The sequence below is a fragment of the Magnolia sinica genome, chromosome 8, assembly GCF_029962835.1.
Source record: "Magnolia sinica isolate HGM2019 chromosome 8, MsV1, whole genome shotgun sequence".
In the NCBI taxonomy this organism is placed as follows: domain Eukaryota; kingdom Viridiplantae; phylum Streptophyta; class Magnoliopsida; order Magnoliales; family Magnoliaceae; genus Magnolia; species Magnolia sinica.
The window spans coordinates 30124536-30146733 of NC_080580.1; the positions used below are offsets into that span (position 1 = coordinate 30124536).

Here is a 22198-nt window from a genome sequence, read left to right on the forward strand (position 1 = left end):
AATAATTTAGTCAGGCCTCGATTACCATACATGCTAAAGTAAACTATCAACTATCAAGTATTTGCTATAACTGGATCCAATGGTATAAAAAAAACCCATGGATGTAGTATATGATGTATAGCAACAAAGTGTATGGTGCCATTTAGTCCTAAAAATACAGTTTTATTATCCAATCTTATGTCGCCACAATATGTAATTTTTTATTCAGTTAAAGAATTGTTCAGCATAGTGTCATCATGAAGAAAAAATGTAAAGCAAGCAAGGTGGAGTTCCTAATGTTCTGAGAACTGAAGTTCGAGGTTACAACTTCTTTGAAATTAACCTTGAACACGAAAGCACCAAAAAGACAACAGATTATTAAGGGAATAGAATGAACAGCTTTTATCACATATGAATGCAAAGCTGCCAATGCATCTGTGAATAAGCATAGCTCTTACTACTAGTATCCAATTATTGTACAAGATGCTGATTACAATTGTTGCATGTTGGAGTATGTATATGTATGGAATAACACACCAGATGCCTAAAGATTATAAAAACAATTAACCTTTGTTCTTAAGAATCAAAAGGGTAGGAGCAAAGAAGAGTATCCTTAGAGACCTTACCGCAAATCTCAAAAGAAGACGTGATTTGCCAACACCAGAATCTCCAATATGCAAGAGCTTGAACAAATAGTCACTGCAATAGAGAAAGCCCATTAGATGCTTTTCTCCATAACTTATAACCAAGTTGCAACAAAATAAAATATACGTACAATCGTACATACACATATACGTTCTCATACACATGTATATCAAAATTAACTCCTGCTTTTTAAAAAAAAATACCTTTGCCTCACTAAGCCTTATGAAACAAGTAGTATTCCCTATTTTCTTATAGGGATTCAAAGGGAATTGCTCTAGATTTGTGACCCACATTCCAATAGACAAGCGAAAGATTTGGGATATTCATACGGTGGGGCCAATCATGAGAATGCCCTAACCCAAACCAGGATGGTCCGCTAATCAGGTGGTATAATGTGTATGAAAAAAATGTACAAGAAAGCACAACACTATAAGTATGCCAGTGGTCCGGTTGATGATTTGACCAGCTTAATTTTTGGACTGGAGCATGTTGATAGTGGGTCCAGATGATGGTTACACAGAGAACGAAAAACATGTGTGGCATCCAGGCTTGGACAAATTCGTAGTGGGCCCCACCAATTGAAATACACCAGCAGATTTGCATATTGAATACATGCATGATCCATGTCATTCATCAAGTGGTAACCACATGAAAATGCCTTGCCAAAACTGGTGTTCATCAAGTCAGCCACACATCCTTCAAGTATAGATTGCTGGTAATTTACTCATACACATGTACTCCACATGATGAATGTATCTACCAGACTTCAGGTTATGACATGTTCACAGTGGACCCCACATAATGAATGGTTCAGGCTTTGGACGTCCATATTGGCATAAACAATGTGAAGTGCTTACAATTTCTCAGTATAAAATATGAGAAAGCTATTTGTAGATGGGCCATTCAAGAACCAAAATAAGCATCACAATTGTTCCAACATTGCAGATTCAAAATGATAAGCACTTCACATTACATATTCATCGCACTTCTTTTATTATTTTTTATTTTATTAGGTACAACAGATTCAAAATGCAACAAATTTATCGCTGATTTTTTTTTTTTTAATATGCAATAAATGAATGAAGTGGATTAAGGTAATCTCTATATAAAATAATTCTGTTATAAATTTGCTAAATTCATTCGTAACAGTTTCTTATGTTCTCTGTCGATACTTGCAATTTGGTTTTGGTATAAATCAAGTAAAAATGGCCTTTGAGCATACAATCTGCAAGTTGCCGCACACTTGTAGAAGTGGCAAGACATACCATGCTAGTGCAACTTTACACAAGTTGCTGCACGCTTGTAGAAGCTGGTTGAGAACAAGAAATCCATCTATTAAAAGAAGAAAACCCAATTCCCATAAGAATCCAAATCCCAAAAACCCTCGTTAAAACAACTCTAGATGTCAAGCAATCACATTGCTTACTATGAAATGTTATACATAGAAAATCAACAACCAAGAATAATAAAACCAAAAGTGCTTCTTACCTAGGATCTTAAATCAATGGATCTTTCAATTTGTACCTGTGGAAAACATATATATTTAAAAAAAAAAAAAAAACCTTTAATTTTTGTGCAGGAATAACAACTATGAAGAATACAATTAGAGTATTAATGTTCACAAACAAGAATACTATTAGGCCTCCATGCATGCATGCCTCTGTATGCATTACAAATGTCTGAGTCTCTGTATTGACTTGCGCATGCATAAATAGATGTGCTAGAGTCTAGACTACTGTGTGATTCCCACCATCTTTTAAATGTTGACTAATCCGCGCTACACATGGCAGACATTTTTATCAATCCAGATCGTCTGAATCATAGGCCCCATTGCGAGTATGGGTAATCATGTGCTAGAGTCTAGGTCTTAATTGATGCACATGTATGCCCAGTCTACAGCAGATGAGTCACCACCATTCAAGAATGGCTGGAAAGCACAGTATTCTATCAGTAAATAAATACACAGATATTCAGAGTACTGACCCCACCAGCTTCAGATTCAACAAAACATGAAAAGCGCGGTTCACCATGAGATGGAACAGGTAATTCTGGTATAAGTGGCAGGGTGGAGATTGAAACTTTTCCCCCAAAGTGAGTCCTTATCAATTCAACTACACTGCAAGAAAACAACTGGAGTGTTTAGAAAGACGTATCACAAAGCTGAGAATTAAAAAAAGTATTTATCATTTTAAGAGGCAAATCTGAATCTGACCAATTCAAACCTGTGTATCAGTAAAATCTCCAACAGCGACCACAGCCATATTGTGTAAATGGTACAATCTATTATAAAATTGCTTGACCGTTTCAGAAGAAACTGTTCGAATCACCTTTTCCAACCCAATAGGAATCCGCTCAGCATACTGCAACCAACTAGAAAATTTATAATAATTTACCATTATGCTTACTACTTCAAGATAGATCTTCAAAAAAGCATTAATTTAGAGCAGTGGAACTTACAAGCGATTCATATTAATCTACACTATCTTTATCCTAAGAAATGCAATATGCTCTAAAGATGGAACCAGTTATATCAACGCCTACATGTTGAGAATACCAAGCAGCAGCTTATTAATGATTCCTAGTACCAAAGAAACATGCCATCATTCCATACCTGCAAATTTCTACCTTTTTTAGAATTTGAAACGCCTACATGCGCTTGTGCTGAATTTATAAAAAACGAATTCTCAAGATTCCCATTTCAGCGCTTGTCAAACAGAAAATTGCAGGTTTTGAATTATTTGGATGGTTTTGAATTAACAAGATTTGGTAATTTGATGCAAGGAATGAAGAAAAATGCAGTTTCTAGAGAGAGAGAGAGAGAGAGAGAGAGAGAGAGAGAGAGAGAGAGAGAGAGATGTCGTTTTGATTTTTGTGAGAGTTTCTATTGATGAACTAAAAAGCTGTCCTAAAACTCTACCAAATGGAAGTTCCCACAACTTCAACATCTCATTTTGGGCCTTGAGCAACTGATATTGTTGTTGAAGCTGCTCAACCGTCAGTTGGGCATCTAGTACTTCTGCTTGCCATTGATTGATTTCCTCAATCCAGCTACAAAAACAGAGCGCCCATATGTGATATGCTACATTTCGAAAGGTATTGTTTACAGGCAAGTACAATCCAATACAAAATACGCATTACTATACTCATAATCTGTGCATGTATCTTTTTTTTCTTTCTTTCTTTCTTTCTTTTTAATGGTACAAAAATCAGAAAACCCAAAGCCAATTTACCTTTGCCTGGTCTGAACAGATCGAAACCAAACATGTCATTTGCGGCAAAGCTCTTCCTAGGAGGATACTTGAAAAGAATCTACAATGACCAAAAAAAAAAAAACATGTCAGTTGTGGCAAGGACAGTTTTGGAGAAATGTAAGTAAAAATTCAGATCCACAAATAACCACTCTCAACTCGAAACCATGATAAACCAATAAGCATTAAAGAAAAGTGAATGCATCATTCTGAGGGGAAAATCTGAAAGAAGTGTCGTTTGAAGAATAAACCACATCTGCAAAATATGAAAACATAAGAGTGCTCACAAAAGAAAAAAAAAAAACAGTGCTCACCCAAAGCCAAAACTGATATAACTCAGACCAAACCAAATTGTGTTGTATGGAACAATTTTTAAAACCTTCCCATAAGCACAAACATTTGACATAGAAATGATTGAAAATCCTCGTCAGAGTCATATCCATGCATGGAGAAGCCACTTGTACAAGAATTCAATGTAGTTGTGTGTGTGTGTGTGTGTGTGTGTGTGTGTGTACCCAACTATGTACTGATGCAATAAGATTAAACAGAGATGAACCAATATTTCACATGGAAAAAATAGCAAAGAGTACCCAAAATGTACCAATGAAAGCTCATATAGTGAGACCCAGAATGGAAAGGAAAAGCTTAAAATGTTCACAGAGTGTGGAAGATCACAATACTTTAAAATTTGGGCCCTTTTCAGTGTCAATGGACTGTTTTTGCATTTTTTAATCTTAACCATCTATTTGTACATCTTCCAAGAAATGCTTAATTTGCAAAACTAATTAACCCATTTAGGCTATTTCATGTTGTGAAGAACAAAAAAGAATGCAGGTTAAACAAACCAAGAGCCAAATGCAGATTATCTAATCCCCTAAAAATCTTGAATAGTACAAGTATCAGAAGCAGATGTTTTCACACCCAAACTCACAAGTATCTGATGCAGATGGATTTGTAGCCACAGTGGCACATTTGGATGCTCAATTATATTGTATTGAGATAAATAAAGAGTGAATTTCCAAACTGGCCATGACACCATTCTAAGAAGCCCAAGTTGCAATTCCATACATTTCAAGTTGTGTTCCAAATAATTTTAAAGGTCATAGCAGCATATATGGGGCCCAGTTCCACATTGTTCAGTTCCTTCTTTATTAGCTTGAGTTATTGCAATGCAGTTACACACACACACACACGCGCGCGCGCGCGCCATTCCGAACATCATACATATTCTACTATGAGATGGTTGGTTTTTCTGAGCAACAACATTCTCTGGACAATTAAGTTTACAATGTTATGACAGTAGGAAATGCACATCGTTATGTAAGGTTATATGATGATCAAACAATGGGTGGGCCATAACAAATTTTATTGATCTTAAGTGAGACCATTAACAAAGTGCGATGTATTATCTGCGAACACAGGCTGCAGCAGATGCAATAAAATTCAATGTGGATAACTCTGTTCTCAAGGAAAAGGCTAAGGCAATGGATGATGATCTTGAAGCCAAAAGGGCCCTGGTGGTTTACTCCTTGGAAAATCAAGAAGAATGTTTGGCCTGTGGAAGTTAAATAATATTTCTCTGAGTAATATTTGTAATATTGTCCATTATGAGTCAATCTTTATGCTGAGGCTGATGGCAGTAATTGGGAAAGGTCCATTATGGTGGGAAGTGGGTTTGGTTGAATAGTTCATGAGAAAGATCTTGCAGAGGATTTGTACAAATGAGCCCTTTTTGTAGTGTGGGCAGATTTGGTTGATCAAATGTGAAGGCCAACCTGCCTCGATTTATCATAACTTTCTTGTAAATTTATTTCAATATTATAGCACTATAGCAAGTATTGCTCTTTTATGCAAAAAAAAAAAAGAATACAAAAATAATAAAAACAATACAAGTTTTTTTTTTAAAATAAATAAATAAAGTAAACAAAAAAGAGGGGTGAAAAGGAAAAACAGAGACAATCATAGATCCAGAAAACATCAAGTACCCTGATTATATCTCCTAGCCAAAAAAATGTAGGCTCTTTCACTCCTTAAAAGCCTTTTTGTAGACATTCCATGCCTGAGGAGCAGAACAACCTAATTTTCAGGGTAGAATCGTGGGCCCTGGAATACGATCTAATCATTTGGATGCAGAATCCGGACCTCACATGCATGTGCACACGTGCAGATGTGTAGGGGTCTGTGTGCGTATGGAGAATGCAAATTCAAATGAAAAAAAAAAACATTTTCTCATTCTAATCTTCCGAAATGCAGACCTTATCTCTAGATCTAGCAAATCTCCACGGAAAAAGGAAAAAATATCCATAGAAATGAATTCAAACGCCTTGAGTCAATGAGCTTATTGATCAAACGCGTAGTTCAAAAACGCATATAAACATGAGAAATAGAATCATGTGGAGCAGTTCTCGTAAGCCTACAACACAAAGGTCAGCAGGTATCAAAAGATCATGAATGGGCCTTTCTGCCAAACGTTTGTGTGCTTGCAACATCACAATAAGAAAAGAGAAAAGGCAATGACAGATGGAAGGGATTCTGGAATAAAAACAGCAAGAAGAGGAACAATCGGCGAGGAAAATAAGGGATTTCGAGAGAAGCTCAACTATTTGAGATGAATCTGCATGGCACGAGGAAATTCTTCAAGGATTCAGAGCTCTGGCGAGGAAGATTGCGCCGTTCGGAAGAGGGAAGAGCTCCGAAGATTGCCCGTTCGAAAGAGGGAAGAGCTGTGCGTTTGGAAATCCCTCGTCTGAAATGAGGAGATACTTTCAATCCGATACTTGTGCGTTTACCATCATTTATAACATATAACATATTACCAACCGTACATGTAAGGGACCATTTACTGGATGGTTAAGATAGTTTTATGTAATAAAGTATATACATATTACCCATCTACAACTAGACCCATTATTTAGTTGGTCTGGATAACCTTATATCATTACCACTATTGACATAAACGAGCCACACATTTTTACAGAAAATGAAAAACTCACACACATTTACAGTAAAAAATGGTACCTTGAGTGTTGGATCTGGTACGGCTCTATGGGCCCACATGATGTTCTTGTTTTACCCTGCAGTACATCAATTTCTAAAGATTTTTAAAAGAATGAAATCAAAAAATGATCTCTAAATAAATCTAGGCTGAACTACAGCACATGCTTACAGTAGAGATTGGACGTCCATGGTTAAAAACGGCTCGTTGGCTACGGAGTACTTGGTTTCTGCTTCGGTTAAAAGTCGTCGGTAAATACCGACGGCTCTTAACCATAGTCAAAACCTTCCCAAGTCCGTTGATTTTACCTTGTTTTTTGATAATGTGTCCAACGTTGACGTGGATTTATACGAATATCTCAAGGCAATACCATAACGTGATTGGGGAATTTACGTGGTACGATGTGTTTATGAAGTGACTATTTGCGACATCCAATTCCGAGAAGTGATGTAACACACATGACGATTTACTTACATCGATTGTGCTCCACGCTAACCAACCCACGGAATTACATGCCGACCAAGAGAGTCACTACCCGTAACGCATTACGTCCACGATAAATATTTGAATCACTAGTTGTGATACCTCTAACACATCACTTGTATCGATAGAAAAATAAATTGAATCATGGGAGTTTTGGAATTCCAAAACACATGCCAAAGCCAGAGGTAGCACAATACTAACGTAATAAAGGAGAAGAGTAGCAATAAGCTAACTCAGCAAAAGAGAAGAGTAGCAATGGTTAATTCAACAAAAGAAGAGAGTAACAAGGGCTAACTCAACAATGGAGAAGAGTAACAATGACTAACTCAACAAAGAGGAGAGTAGCAAGGGCTAACTCAATAAAATTGATAAAGTATAACACCCCAGATTTTTGCCAACATGGAAATAGATGTCCTTAAGCAATGGATCGATCATAACACCTATTAACTTTCCAGAACTCAATCCCAAAGTGTAAACTCCCTTTTTAACCCTTTTCCTTCGAAATCTCACCTTTCACCATCATATCTTTCAAAATTTTCTAAGCACATTCATAATACACACCAATCCTAGGGTATAAATGATGAAGAACAATATCAAAACTAAAACTTACCATGAATAGTAACAAAATGGATAAAATGGATTTTTGACCCTTAATCTTTTGGAATCTAACAAAATAAATAGGTTAGTTAGATAGATTAACGTCTCCTACCCCAAAATCATATATTGCACATCAAATAAACTCATTCTGGCTTGCAAATGAGACCCAATAATGTCTCGACAGACTCGTGGGCCCAAACGACTCAATTCGGGAGGACCTGGGGTGGGTCCCACATGTTTCCGGCAACCCCGGAGGGGGGGGGGCAAGGACATCGCCCCTGGAGCGAGCACTCGCCCATATGTCCAGTGACCGGCGAGGGGCTTGCCGGTTTGGTGAGGCCTCGTCCATACAGCGGATTGGGCAGCCCGTTTTCTGCATTTTTCTACACATTTTATCCAACTTTGAAAAATCATATCTCCCTCGTTATAACTTCGATTTACGTGATTAAAAAATTAAATTGAAGCTAAATGAGTCTAGTTTTATATAAAAATATGTGAAAAATATAATAAAATATTTAATATAGTTTAAAGTAGGTTGCTGTGACAACTATTCGCAAATCACTTGTTAGTCAGCTACTGCTTCTGGAATTCTACAATATAAAATCTCATGAAATTTGGTGCAGACGGGGTAAACTTGATGATGAACTACTAGAAAAATAATTAAAATAATATAATAGCTAAAAGTGCCAAAAACGGGGCATAGAATGGCCCTAGGACCGTATTCTGCCATAATTAGGGTAGAATTTGATTAAGTACTAAATTGAATACTTGGTAGAATTAGCTTGAACCACTTTAAATATGAACTATAAGACCCAAAATAAGTAGGACCGCTAATGCTACGTTACCTAGAAACCTAGGATTCAACTTTAAACCCAGTTGCTCTCGGGAGCACCTTGAAACTCCGTATCGGACCTAGACCGCACGTCGAAAGTCCGATTACCCTGAAACTATACGGATATGACCGCATTACTGGACTTGACAACCCCCTCAGAAATCAAGTCTTGATTGTGTCTAGAAATGCACAACTTGAGGCCGGAGTAAAGAGTGTGAGAAACGTGAAAATATTTAGAAATAAAATTCGAATTTAAGTAATCTGAGTCGTGTCGCTTGCGGGCCAAATATAAGGATTCAGACCGTCAGAATCTAACCCAAATACACCCTCGGATCAGGAGAAATGTCCCACATATGTAGGTGTACTTGTGACCCTGATCGAGTGACCGTGATCGCTGAATTGAAACTGGTCCGCCACGGCTGATCTGTAAATCAGATTGAAACGAAAACTCAGCCTGACCTAGATCCATGGTCAGGGAGCTTAAGTCCGACCGCACGTGGAAAAAGGGCCACCAGAAGTGCTTCGTTGGATCGAAACAAGTACCCTTTGGTTATAACCTAAGTATACCATGGCCCTAGGGCAATTTCTACCAGTTCTAGGCCTATATAAGAGTCTTAAACCCTCAATCTCTCATTCCATACGAATTTAGAAAACCTAGGAGAGAGAAGAGAGCAAAGAGAGAGGAAGTGAGAGAGAAAGTGGTAGAGAGTTCCTGGGATTCCATCCTATCGCTCCACGGGCTTGGCTACCGCATCTGTGTCGCTAATCTGACGATTCTGACTCCGTACTTAGGTGAGAAATTCTAACCCTAATCCATTTTAGGGATTCAAATAGTGTAATAGATGAAATAGTTAACCTATTTCGTACTGTAGGTTGTCGTTGTACTGTAAACGACATATTAACATACGAATTGAGTTTGTTACGTGTCTACCGGCGTAAGGTGCGGACTATAAACGTATAGGTTATGGTTTTCAAGGCTTTCAATGTCAGTTAATGATTTATAACTGACGTCGGTGTTGTTTCACATGCAAAATGAGTCATCTGTTTCGCTTTACAATTATATATGAACTATGTTGAATATAGTGTATTCTATGTATATGTTGAGATGTTTGAATACGTATGGAATTTGGATTTGTGCCTAACATGATTATCTGTCGTGGATATATGCTTGTTATATATGCGACAACTCCTTAGCAAAAGGACTTGTTGAATTGTGTAGTCAAAGTGTTTGTGGAAATGAATGAATGAACATGGAACTTGGATTCATGCTTGCCATGACTATCCGTCATGGGTGCATGCGTGTTATATATGGAGCAACTCCCTAGTGAAGGGATTTAGCCTAATACTTGTGTGATCAACATACATCATGTATGTTGATGTATGTAGTCTAGAGTGTTTGTAAGAATGTCTAGATGAGCTAGATGTTGTCTAGGAGTACCTTGTATGAGGGCTGCAATGTGAATCTCAGCTACCTTAATTATGTATATGATTTCCTCCATGTATGTTATACTATGATGTCTGTTTCATTTTGGAATGAATGTGTGTTAACTCATGTTTACGTTTCTTTTCACTACATGCTCATATGATTGTAAGATTTGAATTATTCGTTCATTACTGCTTGACCTTTTTATATGATTACTTGATGAAAATAAATGTGTTTGGGGCTATGGTATAGCCTAGGCAATCGGTAACAGATCCCGATTTGGTGGCTGACGTTGTTTCGCCACACGGGACGTGCCTGACAATCTGATTCGTACTTCGGTTGTTGACAGTGGTTAGGCCACACGGAGTGTTTATGCACTTCATGTCGATCAACTCAACGTGCGCTCGTGCTAGTCGAGCTCGTCAAGTAACCCGATTGGCCCGACGGATGTTCACTATGTATGAACGTTACTGTTTGAATTTAGGGTACCAAACTTACCAGTGTAATCCCGTTAACCTTGGTACCACGATCCGCTAAGACTCATGAGCCGGGCATGGTGGTATGGGACACCGTGGTCAAGCTGTCGGCCTCGTTGGGGTGACGAGCCTCCCCGTAGTGACCAGTGAGCAATCCAGACTCGTGAGCCGATTATGGTGGTATGGGACACTATATTCGTGTTGTCGGCCTACATTGATTGGTGACGAGCCCTTTGTAGTGACCTCAAACATACCTTGATACTGCATTGAGGTGACAAGCCTTAGTGTAGCAACTAAGGTATGACTAGGCCTGCACTGATAAGGTGACGAGCCCTTTGCAGTGACCTAGAACCGTATCATCGTATGAGATTTACTAGGATTGACGACCCCTAGAATAGATCATTGTTTGAAAATTGATATAAGGGAGGTACATTAGTTTCTCAATCCTATTGTATGAAAAGGACTAATAAGAACTTGGTAATCATGCTCATGCACCGCATTACGCGTGCGTTTGACGTAGCAGGTCAAGCACTGTGGCAGTGTTGTATGCGCGAATGTAAGATGAAGTCGCTGAGGGCGCGTAGGCGAGGGCATGCATCATTATTCATATCATTCTTGCATTAATCACAGTACTTAGGGATGTTTGCTTGTATTGCGTTATCATTACCGCTTGACTGAATTGATAACATGTTAACTTTTGCTTTATTATTCCACTAAGTTGATCATTCACTCCCACGTTCTGGGACAGTGTTCTGAACACCCACCAGACTCTGTCTTAGTTGCAGATGATGATGCGACTCAGGAGGCGGAGCCTGATTTCTATGATGATCAGGATGAGTTCTCTTATATGCAGTTCTCCAGGGGTTTTGCTTAGGCCATCCGGATTGACGGGGACACAGGGTTTATTTTTGGTAGTTGAACTATTTGAAACTATTACATGTATATGATGACTCAGTGATGTATTCATACTCTGAAGTTCGATCGTGATCTTTTTGTTCATACAGTTTATATACATTTTTCCAGTCTTCCGCTTTCGTTATATGAATTGATCTGGATATGAATTATTGTTTTGGTATAATCCCACTCATGATTAATGCACTAACACAGACAACATTTAATCATCATTAAACATGTTGCATAAGTGATGCGTTGGAACTCGAGAGTTGGTCTTATGCTCGACCCCCGATTTTCAGGGTGTTACATAAAGGCAAGGACAAGGCTTGATTTCATCGCCCCTCTTAAATTAATAAAGATCATACATAATTAGGTTCATACCTTAACCATAATTCTCGAGAAATAAATAATTGATGGTGGTAAATCAAACAATTATAGGGAGAGAATCACAGTAACATGGAAGCATGTAAAAGGCAAGATAAATTAAATCAACTTAAATCAAGGTAAGCTTAAAGGAATCCCTCACCTTAGCCTTAGATCTAAACCCTAGGTAAATATCCATGTAGGAAAGCTTCAACATAAAAAGCTTTCACATGAATCACAACATCGCTTGAGAAAGAGGAAGACATTATACATATGGAAAAGGAAGATGGCATCTAAGCTTCTCCTTCTCCTTCTCCTTCTCTTTCTCTTTCTCATTCTCTTTCTTTCTCATTCTCTTTCTTACTTTTTCTTTTTCTTTTTCTTTTTCTTTCTCTTTCTCTTTGGGTGTTGGAGATTGGCGTGTAAGTGGAGAGGGGAATGCACACCCCTTTTAAAAGGAGTGGGCGTGTGAGAGAGGTGTGTTTTACATCTCACTTGAATTGAGTTTCTCTAATTCTTCCTTTTCTAGCAATCTTTCTTTAAATCTAATTCATCCATTGTGTTAGGGTCATCGAATAGGGTCGGGGTATATGATTTTCTTGGTAATCCAAAATTTAGATTGGCTTATCTTGAAAATTCTTTTAACGGGTGTCAAAACGGACTTGATCTCAATTAAAGGTCTATACTTAATTATTATGACCCAATTTTGAAAAAAATGTGTAGTTAGGGTAATTAAATAGTTGAAAAAAATTTAGTGGTTGATCAATGGTGGAAAAAAATTAAATTTAAAATTTCACCTTTTGTACAAAAATGAAGGAACTGGCTTCAACCTTCAATAGTATAAGATCATAAATCGAGGCCTAAATTTTGTATAACCTCGTAATTATATGAGACTAAAGTGTAGTATAAATTTGAGTTGCGATGGACAGAAGGAAGTGGTTAAATCGGAAGATCCAGATTTATAAGGAGTTGGTAGGTCTAAGGATAACTTCGCACCTAAGGAAAAGCCTACGAAAGTAGAATCTTTATATTTCACACTTGGTCCATATTATGGGCAATCAAAGTCGTTCATATGAAGGAAAATATCCTACTACGACTATCAATGAGGTTTCTTCGCTCGATGGACACCAAAATCAACAGTTAAGGGGTTGATTTGTTAATTAGGTCACTTTTATAATGATCTAAGAGCTGAAATGTGACATATGTAGTTAATTTATGATACATAGGTATGGTATAAAATTTCACATCAAATGGATCGTAGGAACTACGTGATTTATAATTCAAAGGTATAGGTTAATGGCATTTTCGTAATTATTGCTGATATGAGAGTTTTGAGAAATCTAATATTTCTACATGGTTATAGGCATGTTTTTAAGTAATTCTTACAAAAGAACTTATGTCTAAATCATTATGAATAAAAAATTATTTACCAAATTAACTAAGGAGATGTACATATATCAACCAACATAATGGATGGTCAGATGACATATTAAAAATATAAAAATTTGATGGTTAGTAGTCTGGTCATGTATGTGAGTGGGTGTACGGTTAGTTTTATAAACGGATGATGACAAGTGAGTTTTTGGAGTGATCAAGAGACAGAATATGTATACCATTAGATTCAAGTGACTTGTTCACATGTGTCAGTTTCTCAAATTGTAGTTTTGATGATGGGTTAAGCATATTTATAGGTGATGAAAAGATGAATTGATCAAAATCTCAATTTAATATATATACGAGCGGATGCAAATATCAAGTAATTAGTTTACTATAATCGAGTGGTCCAAACTCAAAGTAGGCGGTTGGTTATGATGGACAAGTGGGAATACTTGGACATATGATAATTTTGTCTTAAAATCAACGGTCGGATGGCTTGATCTATGACTGAAGATCATTCTCAATGGTCAGATTCATGTTGGAGAATAGATGTAAGGTTAAGATTGGCTAAATCAATATTGTGCATGTGCACATACTAAGTTAAAATTTATGATAACACTTGAGAACTTTCAATACCTGAGTATTGAAAAGTTCGGAGGGTTACAATATTTAAGTTGTATAATGGGATACTATATGAAAGAACCCACAAAAAATGTTGGGGCCATAAGAGCAACCTCAGAGTCGAATCACACAACAATAAATAAACGCAAACAAAGAAATCACAGAGAACACACGATTTTTAGTAGAAAAATCCTTGTAAGAAAAAACCACGACAAAAGCAACAAGCAATCCACTATGAAAACGAATTATAAAATATAGAATCAACTTACATATGAAAAAAAAAACTAATAAAAAATTCTTCACAAAACCCTAACTCTCATTTAGAACAAGTTCTTCATACCATAATCTCGTGTTACAAACCCTTATAAAGAGTTACACCTAAATTAAGCAACAAATCACGCAATTATGCAAAACCGCATGCATCATCGATCTAACCATCAATCAAGAAGTTCTTGATCAATAGAGCATCCATGTTCAATCAATTGAAAATGTTCAAAAGTGTCTAGAGAGCTATTTTGATTTTTCTAAAATATCCCAATCAATCTATCTGAGATGGTTAATCGATCGAAACTACCAAAAATTGTCCAGCAAGCAAACTCATATATTTAGGGCATTATTGATCAATCAAACCAGACTATCGATTGATCGAAATCCCCTATTCCAACATAAATCGGAGACACTGATTTTAACAATCTCCAACATGGCTTCAATCTTCCTGCTTCATCGCTTCAAGTAATTATCACCATCTTTAATCGTCTCCATCATAGTATCAAAATTATCTTCACTTTTTGTACATACTCCGTCTTCATTAAACCTTTGTCAATCCCAAAGAAGTATAAAAGAATCTAAATTTCTTTATAAGAGCCACCTTTATAAGCATATCCGTCGAATTCACATTTACATGGATCTTCTTAAGAGTAACATTGCCTCGCTCAAGTACCTGCTACATAAAATGATGATGAACATTAATATATTTAGCTCAATCATGGTAAACCGAATTCTTCGCTAAATTAATAACGTTTTTGCTGTCATAATTTACAGGCACGACTTCCTTCTGAAAACCCAACTTATTCATGATTCATCTCAACCAAATACCTACTTTAAATGCCTTTGTTACTGCCATATACTCCGCTTCAGTTGTAGAAAGAGCAACTATAGACTAAAGCTTCGACATCCAACTGATCGCTCCACCCGTTAATACAAACGAGTAATGTTCAGTATCAAATATTGCATATTTCTCTCTATTTATACCTTGGTTTTAAGAACGTGATAATGCTTAATTGATATATTTATTCATGTTTGTCTTGCAATGTGATTTTGAGAGCTTGAAGTGAATAAAGAGTGTTAAAAGTATGGACTTGATGCTCAATAATTGCCAAAGCAATGATTGATCTTGGAGGTCAAGATTGAAGATTTCAAGAGTCCAAGATCCAAGAAAATCAAGTGAAGAGAGAATAAAATCAAATTTAAAAAGTGTAAAATTTCTGAGTTACTGAACTTGTCCTGTCGATGACATCAAACACACTTCGATGCCATCGAAGTAAGTGTTCGATGTCATCAAAGGATGATCGATCACATCAAGATTTTAATGAAAAATCAAGTTTGTTGTTAGACAATTGGGTGAAAAGTTCAATTCGATCAAAGGCAATGTTTGATGTCATCGAAGCCAGTTTGATAACATGGAGAAATTCTAGATTTTCAAGCTCAACTCGCTGGACAGTTCTGGACCATTTTTTATTGCATCGAAGAGCTATTTGATGACATCGAATACTGTTCGATGACATCGAAGATCGGGCAATGGCATCAAAGTCTACTCATGTAACACCCTATACTTTTCAGTACTCGGGTGTTACCTGATAACCTAAATTATGGAATCACTCATCTCATTCTAGCCTAAATTTAACGATTAGAAGTAATCTTTATCAGAACCATCCATCAGGCCCATGCTACTTAATCTGGCTATCAATCATCTATTGATAACAATCAAACCATCAGATCATTGGGTCCACCATTTATTGGGACCCAAAGCATCAAAGACACCGTCCTTCAAGTCCACAACACTCAATCAGTCAATCCACCATTTGATCATCACAATAAGACCACCTAATCATTAAATCAGTACCTAGATTCTTATTAGGCAATTACTTGATAATTTAAAACAATTCAACAATAGACCTTAAAATCACCCATTAATTAGCTAGTAGTCTATATTACAAGCTCATCTACCTACTAGTTGACCATCTAACCGTCCATTATGGACCATGAAGCACCTTGACCATCTGAACGACTTCTTGGGACTTTTGACCATTGGTGTTTGAATTGAAATCAATCTAACCATTAGGCTAATATGAATCAATGGAATGAGATAAGGAAACACTTGGCATGGCCCACCTGAGTTTTGGACCTGCCTAATCTTTGATCGAAGACTCTGGTTGGCCCCACCAAAGGGAATGGATGGAGTAGATTTACAAAATGCATCACCGTGGACCCCATAATGACTGTATGTGTACACAACCTGATTGAAATACATGCAACAAATAAACTAAACTAAACTATAATAATAATAATAATAATAATAATAATAATAATAATAATAACTTATATTATGGATAATGCTATAATGAAGGCATTAGAATTGAAAGTTCATAGAGTGAGCAGTCCCGATCAATCCGAACAATCTCCAAGATTGTTGAAGTCCAAACTTGAATCAATCCAACCGCTAAATCGACCAAAATGATCAATTAGACACATAAATTGATAGATGTGGGCCACCTAAGTTTTTAATCTAGCCCATCTTTGATCCAAGACCTTAGAATAGCTGGCCAAAATAGACAGACGGAGTAGATCACTCAAATACCTCATGGTGGACCCCACCTTGGGACTAAGCGTGTACACAGTGTGTACACTCACTGTGCGTCGAACTGGTTAGCGACTCAAATGAGCACTGACCCGATGAGACTAAAAAAAGGGAGAGATTTCCTCTCCTTTTGTTCCCGCCCGAGCTCGATTTGAACGGGTACCATCCGTGCATGTCGACTATGGCCCACCCTCAGCAACCATTCAAGAAATCCAAACCATTCATCAATCTCAGCCGGGACCACCAACTAAACCCATGGTGGAAACCAACAAAGATGATCACACTTGCACCCACGAGCTATGGCAAACACAGAGTGGCGCTCAGAGCCTCTGACGAGGAGAGGAAAGACCACAACGCCTTGCTTCGCTGGCAGTTTCATTCGCCTCAGAAATAGTGGAAGCCACGTCTGCGCGATCCGTAAAAGCCGAGTCACCCATTTCCGCAAATGTCTATTCCCAGCTAAAAGGCGGAGGGAATATTTCTATTTTAGGTCAGCAAGATCTCAACCATTCCACGCCATTTAAAAGGTTCTCTTAGACGATCCGAGACACTAAAGCTAGGGCTGCTGAGAGCTTAACAACAAAGTGAGAAATTGAAGAGATACTAACGTGAAATCAAGATGGCGCGAGTTGTGCTTTGTCTCAGCAAAAACAACATAATGATCAGCGCTCCTTTCACCGTAGAGTGGACCACACATGTGTACTAGGTGTCATCCAGACCATCCAAATGGCCCAAATCATAGGATCATCCAACCAGCGTGAAAACGCCATGGCCAGGGATCCATCTTCCCCGATTCGGCTAGGTGAACCACATTTTGAAGAGGTAACTCTTTCACTGATCCAAGCCGTCCAAATGCGGCCTACCTCACCAAAATTTCATCAGGAATAATTGATCAGACCTGTGCTGACATTTAAATAAGCAAACGAGCTCCTACGGTGAGTTTCTAAGCCTTTTCATCTGCTAAACAGAATGCTAATCTTGGTGATTAGTCGTGGAAAGCTCTAGAAAAGGAAAAGCCTATAAAAGGTCGGATTTTAGGGCGACCCTTTCCGAAATAGGAAAGGCAGTAAGAGACGGAGGGTGCACTGTTTCTTCCTTCCACATTGGTCAACTCAGTTCGAGTCACAGTTCGAGCTGGGAATCTGGACCGAGTCCAACCCCTGTCTGGTCGCAAGATAAGATCAGAAAGAAGAGAAAAGAGAAGAAGAGAAGAGAGCGAGAAGAGGTGCGGTTTGGATTGCTGCCATGTCTGGGCGATCCGACCGGCTAGAGCGACTTAGTGAACCACCTACTCCTAACTGCTAGTTCGACCCCGTGTAGCGTGCCCGTCTCACCAAAAGGAGGAAGAAGAAGAAGAAGAAGAAGAAGAAGCAAAAAAGAACGAGACATGATGTCACGCCCCAAACTCGGAAAACGAGCTCACAAAATTCCCGATAGCTGAATCCAACGCCGACAACCTCCGTAGTGCCCCATTCTCAAATCCTGACACTTATATGCTAGATTTCGATCCTGGGATCCTATAAGGATGATTTTCAGTATGATTTTTTTTTTTGTAATGGAGCATAACTACAAGCATAATCAAGTCATAAAACAACATCACCACATATCCATTATATCAAAAACTTTAAGTACAATATAGAAAGGGAAATACAAGGTGATAAAAGCTCCAAAATAATCCGATGCACACTCCTGCCTCAGCACCGCTGCGATCCAACGTCACTTGCACACAATGGTCGTGCATAAGCTTACAAAAGCTTAGAGGGTGGTGTAAATGTGTGCGCAAGACGAGTGCCAAGTGTACAATAAGTAACGGGAAAATGCGCGGTAAGTCCATGAATACTATCAGTCATACCAAGGTTATGTGATGCAAGTCATGAATGCTATCGGTCATACTAAGGCTATGCGATGCGAGGCCTATGTAGCCAAATGTCATATGCGAGATTCAAAGTAAGCATGTCAGTCCTCATCAAGTACACATATCAGTACAGTTTCTCTCTGGGATATCACCGGAGTCTAATACACTTCACACTGACTGCCGCCTCCCTAGCCGCACAACCCAGCAAGTGGAAGAGACCACACTATCCACCTGACTAGTAGTCTACTAATACCTACCCGGCTCGTTGATAACAGACTCATTTGCGAGCTGGTCAAACTTAGCCTAGCTTACAACCTCCTCACTCAAGCGGATAAGGCCACACCCCCTTCCAACCGACCACGACACTGTACGAGATGTGGCCTATTGGTATTCGGCACTCCTACGCTCGTGTATCTACTCTGTCTAGACGTTAGAGCATCTCCTGGTACCAAAAAGGTTTTGAGACTCTCACCCAAGGACATCATAAGTGCCCACAGCACTAGAACCAAATATTTTCGGTATCCGATACGGTCATACACGATGTGCCTGTGGAGCCACGGCCTTGATGTCGCTAGGGCGTACAATGATCATAACACACAGATGCAAGATGCATGAATCATACTATCCAGTCATGCAGCAATCCTACGCATACCACGCGCTCATGTGAGTAACTCCTATCAATGAGTCCCATAAATAATCCGCCTAATAGCATATGCTATGATCAGTCACTACTCATATCAAGCATACATATGATGCGTATAGCATGAGTCATGGAATTATACTAAGCATGTTTTAAAGTGATGAACTATCCTTACAATGAAGATGGGCCTAGACGGCCTACACACAACAAGTATGGGCCTACTAATGGGCCCTAAGGAGAGTTACAATGCAGGCATTTAACCAACATTATACTTACAATGTGGGCGTCAAACCATCATTGGTCCCAAGGCATAGCTTGCCATAAACATCATTACATAAACCATGGTGGAATCACACATTGAAATAGACCTGTGTACATCCCATTGGGCCTCGACATATGGGCCTCAAATACATCAAATGAGCCATATAACATGGGCCTCATATATATATCAAGGTAGGCATCAATGGATGGGCTATAACTACATCAAGATGGGCTTAATCATATGGGCCTTATATATGTACCAAGGTGGGCCTCAACGGACGGCCAAAAATACATCAAGATAGGCCTAATCATATGGGCCTCATACATATACCAAGGTGGGCCTCAACGGATGGCCACAAATGCATCAAGATGGGCTTAATCATATGGGCCTCATACATATACCAAGGTGGGCCTCAACGGACGGCCACGAGTACATCAATATATATATATATATATATATATATATATATATATATATATATATATATATATATATATATATATATATAAATGAATCATATCAAAAGATCAATTGGACCATACAATAACTAGCAGTGGAGATAATGATTTCCACGGTTAAAATCCTATAGGGCCCACCACAGAAAACCGTGAGAGCACCCACACCCACCGTTAAAACATTTATAGGACCCACTGTTATGTATTTTTGAGATCCGACCTGTTCATAAGTTAACATGGAGATGGATGAAGTGAAAGCAAAAACGTCAACTTGATCGGAACTACCGTGGCCCTTAAGAAGTTTTGAACGTGGATGTCACTGTCCCCACTATTTTCAAGGGTGGGGTCTGTTTGAACTATATATCTGACTCATTCTTAGTCTCAAGCCTTAAAATTATCTTTCAAAATGGTTGGACTACTTGGATGCAACACATGCATCATGGTGGGTCCCATAGATGGACTGCGTGGATGAAATAGGTGGGACCCACATAACTTAGTGACGTCACGTACACCAGCTATATAGCTGGTGTGTGGCACTCCAGCCAATCCGCTTCATAAGGTGGGTCCACATGTGTGGCCCACCATAACATTTGGATCACCTGAGTCGCGTATACGGCTGATTTAAGGGGGGCCCACTGCCCTAAGGGGCCCATCAAAATGCATGGTGTTGATGTTTCCACGCATCACGATGGGCCCACGGTTGGGACCCCCTGCCTGCAGCGTCAAACGCAGCGACGTCCATCACCAGCAGCGTCTGTTGCTATATATATATTAAAAATAATTTTTTTGAGGTTTTCCTAGGTGAGGCCCTCATCCACCCCACCCGTTGGATTCTACAACCCATAACAGATCCAACAAGCCCAATATTGAGCATGTTTCGGTATATAGAAACATCGGAGTGAATTTTAACGGTGAAAACCATTGTTTTCTATGCTTTGGCCCGCCAGAAAATCGGATTAACTTCAATTTTCAGCTCAACGCCTAAAATAAGCTGAGGAATGGAATGGACGGCGTGGATCAAACCCATGCATCAAGCTTGGTCCTACATGGGCGGCCCTTCCCAAAAGCTTTGAACCAAAGCTAATATTTGTGTTTCAGTTACCGTCCAGTGTCCCTGGACGCTAGACGGTTTGGGTACACCACGTGTATAAGGTGGGCCCTGCTCAGGTGGGCCACCAAATGGTGGATGGTGTGGAGGTACTTGTCTTGGATGGAAATGAATTATCGGGGCACATTACGTCTTCCTTGGGTAACATCTCCCGATTGTACCGACTTTCTTTATCTGGAAACAAGCTAACTGGGAGGGTGCCTTCAAGTCTTGGAAATTGTACATACATGCTGTCCATATACCTAGATAATAATAATCTTAGTGTTAGCTTACCCAAACAACTTTTTAGCTTTCCCTCTTTAATTGTACTCCAGCTCGAAAACAACTCTTTTACCGGTAATCTGTCATTGGAAGTCGGTTACTTGAAAACTCTCTCGGTATTGTATATTTCACGTAACGATTTATCAGGCGAAATTCCAAGCTCTCTAGGCAATTGTTTAAGCCTTGAGTATCTCTGGTTGGTTGGGAACTTCTTTCAAGGTCCAATTCCATCAACATTTACTACTCTAAGAGGCCTTCAAGTCCTGGATCTTTCACGCAATAACTTATCCGAAAAGATTCCACGATACCTAGAGAACCTTTCTGCTTTGCAGTATCTAAATCTATCTTTCAATAATTTCGAGGGTGAATTACCAAAACTAGGGGTCTTTAGAAATGCCAGTGAAGTTTCAGTACTCAAAAATAGTAAGCTTTGTGGTGGTATTCCACAATTGCAATTGCCTCCATGCTCTGGCCAATCTTCCCAGAAACAGGGGATGTCTCGTGCTTCAAAAGTAAAATTCTCCATAATTGGTGTTGTCCTGTGTCTTCTTTCATTATCTTGTTTCATTACCATTCTTTATCAGGTCAGAAAGTCGAGAAAGAAACCTTCTGCTTTGCCTTCTAGCAAGGATCCTTTTGTCAATGTGTCTCATGCAAAGATCTTTAAAGCAACAGATGGGTTCTCTTCTGCTAATTTGGTCAGCACCAGAAGTTTTGGTGTTGTATATAAAGGGTTTCTAGATCGTGTTAGAACTATGGTGGCAATAAAGGTCTTCAACCTTCAACGACAGGGAGCTCTGAGGAGCTTTATGGCCAAATGCGAAGCT

The 22198-nt window shown here is 38.7% G+C and overlaps 1 long non-coding RNA gene across 2 annotated transcripts; it reads right to left on the reverse strand.

Annotated features, from left to right (window-relative positions):
- Positions 1-415: 415 nt before the first annotated feature.
- Positions 416-6004, reverse strand: LOC131253179 (uncharacterized). Of its 2 annotated transcripts, none has more exons than XR_009174997.1 (7): positions 5858-6004; positions 3855-3933; positions 3236-3672; positions 2847-2984; positions 2608-2740; positions 2113-2148; positions 416-678 (listed from the first exon to the last, which is right to left on the reverse strand). It is a non-coding gene; the product is annotated as an uncharacterized LOC131253179 (long non-coding RNA). The 2 variants fall into 2 exon arrangements; XR_009174996.1 differs by lacking the exon at positions 416-678 and adding an exon at positions 1586-1956.
- Positions 6005-22198: the final 16194 nt, after the last annotated feature.